The following is a 10,061-nucleotide window of genomic DNA, read 5'->3' on the forward strand; positions in this document are numbered from 1 at the left end:
AATACTATTTGGCTGATTACGCCCCCAAGATGGCATTATATGAGAAATGTTTCTAAACGAATTGTCTTCGTTTCGTCGAGTCGATCGATTCCGATATAAAAAATATCTAAATCTGAGTTCGTATGCAAAAGTTAGAGCCAAAACAGTGTGCTGCATAAGTTTGCCCCGGAAGTTCTGTGCAAAACTTCCGGGGAGGTTCCGGGATAAACCGAAAGTTTGCACGCGGTGCGCCCCAAAAACTGAAATTTTAACATTGTTTGCAGATTTGCGGGGGGCCGATTTCGACATCAAGATGACCTCGGATGAAAAAGTGACCAACAGAAGAGTTTTTCTCCATTGCAAGAATACAACTTTGCTTTTGGGACCATCGTCAGCCGAAGTAGTATGCGGCCTACAGATTCAGTGCAAGAGGACTACTTGATATAATTTCAGCCTGGAAGTTCCGGTCCAGACCGGAAGTTCCGGCCCTCGTAGTCCGAGTTAGGGTAACTTTTGATGATTTGAACATGATTTGAGTCCTTTTCTTGTACGGAAAGTCCAGCCGCCTCATATATATGTAAGGGGTGACGACCGATTGAAGAACAACACACAATCGACATATCAATCAATCATCTTTTAGCTTTAGCTTTACCTTCTCCCTTTGTTCTTCCTCTTCTCGTTCTTCGTCTGTTCTTTTTGTTGCAGGGCGGCAAACCTCGAGGCCCTAGGGGCGGTCAGGCCGACCTAGGGCAGCCCATAGCCGTCGCGCGCCCTGACGGGGTCCCTCCCGGGCGTGTGGGGTTTCGGGTATACAAAAGCGTCCGCCGGATTGTCTTGCATACCGTGCTTCCGGCGGTTCTCCTTCGACGTGAGCTGCGGTGCATCACCCCTGGCGTCGAGGGTACACGGTGACGTGTTCGTGTGCGAACACTCTGTCCTGGTTACTAAGACACGTTCAACTCCGAAATTGCACCCGTTCCGACACGATGAAATTTGTCCTACATAACAGAACACATCACCACTAAACATCAGTCCAGACATGCTTAGTAGGAAAAACCGATGTGGCCAAGAAAAGAACAAGAGGATTACCTCTTGAAGGAAATGCGTTACCAGAGACTTATCAGCGGTATTCTTTGAACCGAAGAAAAGTTGATTCGTGGATTGTATCTTTAAAATTGGAATGTTGACTCTTGAGCAGTAATCATCAAGAACAACTATAGGACTCCAGATCTCCATACATTTCATGACAAAGACACGGCAGTCATTCCTAAAATCAAATAAAGCAGAAATATCAATACAAGAAAATATATTTCACAAATGTAGCATTACCCGTTTCCTTGCAGGATAGAGGATTCTGAAATTATCGAAGCTATATTATGGATCAACTATCTCCTTCCAGAAATGTTTAAAATTACCAACCTAAATTACAGGACATTTGTTAAAGGTTGACATGCTGCTTGATAAGAGCTCCTATAGGACACCTGCGAGCATCAAGTTGAGGTGGCTTCGGACATTGGCGCCGCCTCGCGCGCCGCCGCTCTTCTTCTACCTTTTAGCTCTTCTTCTACCTTTTACCTCACACAAAAAGAAACTCCACACACACCCACACATACACATGCACCATGAAAGAACACACAAGTTTTGCCAAGAGGCTCCCTTGGTGATCACACCATGGCTACATTGTTTCTCCAGCCCTCATAGCTTCTTTTCTCATTAACTCAAGTGATACTTATACACAAGAGACTAGGCTGTGCCCAGCCACTAACTCACGCATGCACAAACTAGACTGACTGGCATACTCGGTCACTACCTCACGAACCCATACACTGAGCTAACTACCTGGAATCACTCCAGCATGCACACTACTCGATGCCCCACTAACTTATCCATGCATGCAACCATTGACTAGATAACTCACTAGCTAATGATCCGGCTGACTACACATACACACGACTAGATGACTAACATGCCAACTAACTCACCCATGCATCACCCAGCCGCTGCTCTCGGCCACACGCTGCTGCTTGGCTCCGGCCGCACGCACGCAGGGCTCATGCACCATGGGCACGGTGCAGCACCAGCGTCCGGACTCGACCAACACGCGCACACGTGTTGATCATCATTGTGACGTGACTTATTCCTAACATTCTCCTCCTAAGTCATGACCTCGCCGTCGTCGGAGTTGTTGCAGCTCCCGTTGTTGTCGTCGTCATGAGCGTGATCTAGCCCACGGACCCGACCTGGCGCAACGATACCGGTCACATAGTGCGCCGTCATGACTCCGGCGACACACGCCGAGCTCCTCCTCCGCCGGCGACACACGCATGACGTCCCTCGGCGCCCCGCACGTCCCGCGCGTACCCGACGCGCCCGACCGCCCCAGTGCGTCCTGCATGTCCCGCGCGCACCTGACGCATCCAACGAGCCCGACCACACCAGTGTGTCCCGCCCTTCCCGCGCGCATCCGGCGCGCCCGACGAGCCCGACCGCACCAGCCGCTCACCGCGCGCCGCCTCCTCGTCCTCCATGGCAGCCGCCAGTGACAAACGCCGGAAGGATGTAGCCGAACTCGAGCATGGACTCGGGCACAATGGCGACATACGCCTCCTCCCAACGTTAACCGCACGCTCGTACGTGCGCCCGCGGTCCCGACGCGCCCGACGCGTCCAGTGCCCACCCAGAACACGCACCGATCGCGCTCGGCTCGCCGCCACGGCTTATTGCCCTGCACTGCTGCGGCCTCAACCGTTGCGCAGCACCTCCATGCCGCCACGCCGCGCCACCGCAGCCTCTGCGCCACCACGCAGCTCCGCCGCGGCCGCTGCAGCTCCGTGCCACGCGCCTCCACGGTTGTCGCGCCGAGCCGCCGTGACTTCTGCGCCACCACGCAGGTCCTCCGTGACCCCCTCGTCTCCACGACCACCGTGCTCTTCACGCGGACGACATCACACCGCACAGCCGCGGACTTGCCGCGCATTGTCGTCGCCACGCGCTCGCCGCGCGCCGCAGCCGTTGCCTCCATGTCGACCGCGCATGCCGCGCATGCCACCGTGCGCCAAGACCACCCCTCGAACCTTGTGGCTCTGAATACCAAATTTTGGCGCCGCCTCGCGTGACGCTACTCTTCTTCTACCTCTTGCCTCACACAAGAAGAAATTCCACACACACCCACACACACACATGCACCAAGGAAAAACACACAAGCTTTGCCAAGAGGCTTCCTTGGTGATCACACCATGGCTACATTGTTTCTCCAGCCCTCATAGCTTCTTGTCTCATTAACTCAAGTGATACTTATACACAAGAGACTAGGCCCTGCCCAGCCACTAACTCATGCACGCACAAACTAGACTGACTGGCACACTCGGCCACTACCTCACGAACCCATACACTGAGCTAACTACCTGGAATCACTCCAGCATGCACACCACTCGGTACCCCACTAACTTATCCATGCATGCAACCATTGACTAGATAACTCACTAGCTAATGATCCGGCTGACTACACATACACACGAATAGATGACTATCACACCAACTAACTCACCCATGCATCACCCAGCCACTGCTCTCGGCCACACGCTGCTGCTTGGCTCCGGCCGCATGCACGCAAGGCTCATTCACCATGGGCAGGGTGCAGCACCAGCGTCCGGACTCGACCAACACGCGCACACGTGTTGATCATCATTGTGACGTGGCTTATTCCTAACATTCTACTCCTAAGTCATGACCTCGCTGTCGTCGGAGTTTTTGCAGCTCCTGTCGTTGTCGTTGTCATGAGCGTGATCCAGCCCACGGACCCGACCTGGCGAAACGACACTGGTCGCACCGTGCTCCGTCATGACTCCGGCGACACACGCCGAGCTCCTCCTCCGCTGGCGACACACGCATGACGTCCCTTGGCGCCCTGCACGTCCCGCGCGCACTCGACGCGCCCGACCGCCCCATTGCGTCCTGCATGTCTCGCGCGCACCTGACGCGCCCAACGAGGCCGACCACACCAGTGTGTCCTGCCCGTCCCGCGCGCATCCGACGCGCCCGACGAGTCCGACCGCACCAGCCGCTCACCGCGCGCCGCCTCCTCGTCCTCCATGGCAGCCGCTAGCGACAAACGCCGGAAGGATGTAGCCGAACTCGAGCACGGACTCGGGCACAACGGCGACATACGCCTCCTCCCAACGTCAACCGCACGCTCGTACGTGCGCCCGTGGTCCCGACGCGCCCGACGCGTCAAGTGCTCACCCATAACACGCACCGGTCGCGCCCGGCTCCCCGCCACGGCTTAATGCCCTGCACCGCTGCGGCATCAACCGTAGCGCATCACCTCCATGCCGCCACGCCGCGCCACCGCAGCCTCTGCGCCACCACGCAGGTCCGCCGCGGCCGCTGCAGCTCCGTGCCACGCGCCTCCACGGTTGTCGTGCCGAGCCGCCGTGACTTCTGCGCCACCACACAGGTCCTCCGCGACCCCCTCGTCTCCGCGACCATCGTGCTCTTCACGCGCACGACATCACACCGCATAGCCGTGGACTCGCCGCGCATCGCCGTCGCCACGCGCTCGCCGCGCGCCGCAGCCGTTGCCTCCATGTCGGCCGCGCACGCCGCGTCCGCCGCGGACGCCACCACGCGCCACGGCCGCCCCTCGAACCTTGTGGCTCTGAATACCAAATGTTGGCGCCGCCTCGCGTGACGCCACTCTTCTTCTACCTCTTGCCTCACACAAGAAGAAACTCCACACACACCCACACACACACATGCACCAAGGGAAAACACACAAGCTTTGCCAAGAGGCTTCCTTGGTGATCACACCATGGCTACATTGTTTCTCCAGCCCTCATAGCTTCTTTTCTCATTAACTCAAGTGATACTTATACACAAGAGACTAGGCCGTGCCCAGCCACTAACTCACGCACGCACAAACTAGACTGACTGGCACACTCGGCCACTACCTCACGAACCCATACACTGAGCTAACTACCTGGAATCATTCCAACATGCACACGACTCGGTACCCCACTAACTTATCCATGCATGCAACCATTGACTAGATAACTCACTAGCTAATGATCCGGCTGACTACACATACACACGACTAGATGACTAACACACCAACTAACTCACCCATGCATCACCCAGCCGCTGCTCTCGGCCACACGCTGCTGCTTGGCTCCGGCCGCACGCACGCAGGGCTCATTCACCATGGGCATGGTGCAGCACCAGCGTCCGGACTCGACCAACACGCGCACACGTGTTGATCATCATTGTGACGTGGCTTATTCCTAACATCGGAAAGAACATGCGAACTGAGCCGGCCCATTTGAACGCAATGAACAGAAAACACAACAGGATGACACTGTAGCGAGTGGAATCTGCTCTGCAGCGCCCGTCGTACTGTAGCTATCAGTACTGTAGCATTAGATTTACTATATCAGCTGTTTTTTTAGTCGTGTTATTTTATAATATTTTAAAATACATATTGAACATACTTAATATACATTGAACATCTATTATATAATTAAAACATAAGTAAAACAAGCCATCACATTGATCCACATAGATTAAATTATCACAGTCGTTACGCAGAAAAATCGTGGCATACAACTAACTCAACATGTCACGTCTAAATAGTCCAGGACTTCTTTTTTCATGCGCTCATATTTTTTATATAAAGATATGTCTAAAACAGTCACGTGTACCCTAAAAATACAGTCACGTGTGAGTTTGCATAGGTCCTCCTAGGAAACCTAGCACGTGTGCTCCACAACTTAAACAAAATAATTTGAAAAGATCAATTACACACGTAATAGTATGCATGCCCTTCCTAAGCCCTGTCAAAAAAGAAAAAAACGCATACCTTCGCCAAGAAGGCTTCGTAGCGGAGAGTTGTATTGGAACTTGAATTATTTATTAAGGAAAAAGTGGAAGACTCACGACATGGAAGCTGATTTCTTACTTCTTACACCACCGATTTAGGGAGAGAGAGAGAATACATGTGGCGACTAGACGTCGTCGTTGCAGATGCCTCCTCGACCCCTCATCGCAGACAAGGTCGCTATTCCCTCCTTTCCTCCTCTCTGGCTCGCGCAGCTCGAGCGCTTCCTGGGCTGCTGCCGGATTGATTCGGTTGATAGCAAGGGCGTAGGCTGCTGCCGGATTGATTCCGTTGATAGCAAGGGCGCCATTGACTTATTGGCCAAGAGCCCGTGACTTATTCCCTTGGATAAAGCAGGCACATCCATCGTTCTGGTCCGCGTGGATAGTACAGACTATTCAGATGAGATTTGTTGGATTTATTAATTGTCACACATGCATCAACGGTTCAACACAAAGGAAGCAAGTTGAATGGCCTCCATGACAGTAACATATCAGTTCGGTAAGGATGAAGATAACAATTTTAGTAACTATATTCAACGAATATTATTTGTGATGTGTTTTATTCATGTATCTATACCACCCAAGAGTATATATGTCATCAATTCATATGGTTTTCATAAAGGACTTTAGTCTCTTCATAATTTATAACATAGCAACATCAATCTAAGGAAGTACTCGTGGAACCAAAGGGGAATATGCATGTACAATACTCCAAAGTTTAGATGCATACTGCTTCCGAACTTAGTCATGCATTTTTATATTTTCTAAGTTATGTGTTATGTTCCCATCCACGATTGAAATCCTGAAATAATCATAGATAATTATCAGCATGTGGATGGCCTCTAATTAGTAGGTTGACTTTTACAGACAAATATAATACTCCCTCCATCATAGAATAAGTGTCTCAACTTTGTACTAACTTTAGTACAAAGTTATACTAAAGTTGAGACACTTATTTTGGGATGGAGGGAGTATATAATGGGCTATGGTATATACTGTACCATGTGATCATTTAATGGGCTTCTAATTCGTATTTAGAGTTCACCCTTTCTTCTATGTCTGCACTGAACCGGATTAGTTGGTTACCTGTTACAGGCTACAGTCATTGGAAATAAATGATGGGTGGTCTGTAGAAACTGATCTCGGGCTGCATAAATAGTAGGTTTAGTATTACGGGATAATTGCGTAATTTCGTAACATATTCTTAGGTGTATCCGTGTATGCTCGATTTTTTTGCATAAATGTGTTTTTGTTTATACATTGTAGACACTCATAAGAAAACTATTACATTTTACATATAAATGTTTGACTCTCAGGAAACTAAATGGCCGAATTGCAGGTCTAATTCAATTTGTTTGCTGTCATTAGACACTTCTAATTTTCTGAATATTTTTTAATCTACCATTAGACTTTTTGAAAAACAATCTAGATATATTGTTGCTTCTTTGTGGCAAACTTCAAAAGTCCCTACCTATAAAGAGAAAATTGATCAACTGAACCACTTTGATCTAGAACAGATGTTATGGGTTTTTTTCGACAGAGCTCTCAAGGACAAAATTTCAAATATTGAATCAAAGACTAAATATTGTCAACTTGGAATAAGATTTTAATTAAAGTATCAATTTTGATTTCTTTAGATAGCAAACAAGATGTAGCGGGAAGGAAAATATGTGAAACGTAGCATGACTCTTTAGATGGCAAACAAGATGTAGCAAGAAGGAAAATACATGAAACGTAGCATGACTAGGATGTATCGACATACTTTGAGTGTTTCTCTCAATGCGTCAAAAAGCAGTAGTACGAACATGAGTGTGTTGGACAGTACAAGAGCGTGTCTGGCCTGCGTAGAATGAAGACAAGTGAAAGCATGCACCATTACTTCAAAAGGAACGACCATAAGTCTATAAGCTCTAACTTGGGAATAGCATATTGTAAGAGCAACGTAGTGTTGTGAGACACCAACCTAAAGTCTTGGAAGCAACAAATCATGCCGAATATGAATGAATGACCTGTTTCGAGTAAGACAAGCATGTATTGGAGCTTATGGCAAAATTCATTTGCATAACACTGTGATATAGTTGAGATACTTCTATTTTTTATGAATATTTTTTAATCTACTATTAGACGTCTTGAAATATATTTTTTTCATCTGGATTCCGAGAAGGTAACTATGTGAACGTATAATAGTAATAGCACTAATCATGACATAGATAGAGAAAAGGCCAACTGTCCAGATGTATGACATGGATATTTCATATATACATTTCTTAAAATTTCTCTCAAAAGATGTTCAAAAAGAATTATAATAAGGTGTTCCAACTTTGGTGTTTATTTATCTTTGGTGCGTGAATAAGAAAAGCATGTACTCTGAACAACATGTAATAACTTTTCAAGTAAACGAACATTTTGAAGTAAATATACCAACAGAGAATGTAATTAATTATAAAGTAAATCTAAATTTTTTTTCTTTGCGGAGTTATTTTCATAGAAATGTCATCTATGATATTACAAATAAATATTCATAGGAAAAATATTAGTCAAAATCATATCATCAAGAACATGTATAAATGAAGGCATCTATGGTAGTACATATAAAATCTAGCCGCGCATTGCGCGGGTCACTCCGCTAGTTTTCTTTATATAAGATTAACATTTTGTTAATATATGATGAAAATTTTTGTAATAGACATTGAACTTTTTATATATCACACAAGAAAAGAGAGAAAAACATAAAAGAAAAATAACAAAAAAGAGAAAACCCAAATGGAAAAAGGAACCAAATAAACACCAGACCAAAACCGCCGAAAACACAGAAAATGTTCAAAAAATCAGAAGCAAAAAATCACGTAAGAAAAACAAAAAAACACATGAAATAGCGGATGAACAACACCCGATTCTGTACGTGGGCCGGCCAAGGGGAGGCGCCCCTCCAAGTAGCCACGACGATTTGACGCTCACGAGCGTCAAATAGGATCTGCCCTGCTTGACAGCCATCACATCCTCATCTGCTTGCTGCCACCATGACAAGATCCAAATCACTAATTAAGAAGCATCATTTCCAAATATCACTTCAACCTCTCAGGTTGCGACAAGTGATACATTGTATATGCGTCACTTATCGTAACCTGGGAGCTTTTTTTTTGTAGATCTGTTTATTCAAAAGGTTTTATCTCTTAAATTATGCGTCCAAATCTCGAGCCGTTTTCACCATTGGATATCTCACGTCTAGATATTCAAAACTAGACCCCATGTTGACAGGTATTGAGAAACATTTGTTACACAACAAAACTGAACCAGGAACACGTTTTCTTTCATTTCCGAATGATGCACAACAAATCTGTGCATCCATGTAAAGTAAACACATGCCTCTCGCAGAAATAAAAGCATTTTTTCCGTTCCCTAGAGGCACGGTCGTGCCTCTGGCGGAAGCAAAAAAAGTGTTTTCCATAAAAAAAATCAATATTTTTCCCAAAAGCTAATCAAGACCAGGAAAAATCCATCTAAAAAGCCAAAAACGCGTGCAGAAAATTAAAAAAAAAGGAGGGAGCATCCAGAGCGTGACACGTAGCGGTGGCTGTCTCATCCCACCCTAGGTGATCGTTGCGGAGCTTCCGAAGGAGTACTCCTTGGTTAGTTGCTCTGTAACAACATGCATATGTTTGGCTGGACGTGTCGAGCATGCTTTTGGCCCGGCTCGTGGCCCGTTCTGGAATATGGACCACACGGTCATGGCCCGCTAAAAAATCAATCGGTCTGAGGTGTCAAATTTGGCCTGGGCTTTGACTAGTCCGCTCAGTTGAACCGAGAAATGGCCCCAACGCACGCACAAGCACACTCTATTCCTACGCTCACTCAATCGTGACGCCCTTCCTCACCTTATCCTAGCACCGCCGCTGGCCACTTCCTCCCCGTCCCTGCCTCCCATCTCATCGCCGCCAACGGCTGTCTCCTTCCCCTGCCTCCCGGTGTTGCCTTGATTCGAGCTGGTGCAACCAGCGCACGCATAGCTGGGTGCAGGCAAGCAACCAGCAGAGCACGCACGGCCACCGGCGCACAGCACGTACAGCCACCACCCTCCGTGCAACGAACTACCTTGTCTAGGAGGTCTGCAACCTTCAGGTCTCCTTCCCCACGCAAGAACTCGACCAGATTTGCCCCAAAGTCTTCTCCATGATCCTCCAACTCCAAGTCTAGGCACCCTCGTTCAT

The 10,061-nt window shown here is 48.1% G+C and overlaps 1 pseudogene; it reads right to left on the minus strand.

Annotated features, from left to right (window-relative positions):
• Positions 1-2,478: 2,478 nt before the first annotated feature.
• LOC147958518 (uncharacterized) lies at positions 2,479-3,001 on the minus strand (annotated as a pseudogene).
• Positions 3,002-10,061: the final 7,060 nt, after the last annotated feature.

This window comes from Triticum urartu, chromosome 7A, assembly GCF_056163025.1.
Source record: "Triticum urartu cultivar PI428250 chromosome 7A, HENAU_Tu73, whole genome shotgun sequence".
NCBI lineage: Eukaryota > Viridiplantae > Streptophyta > Magnoliopsida > Poales > Poaceae > Triticum > Triticum urartu.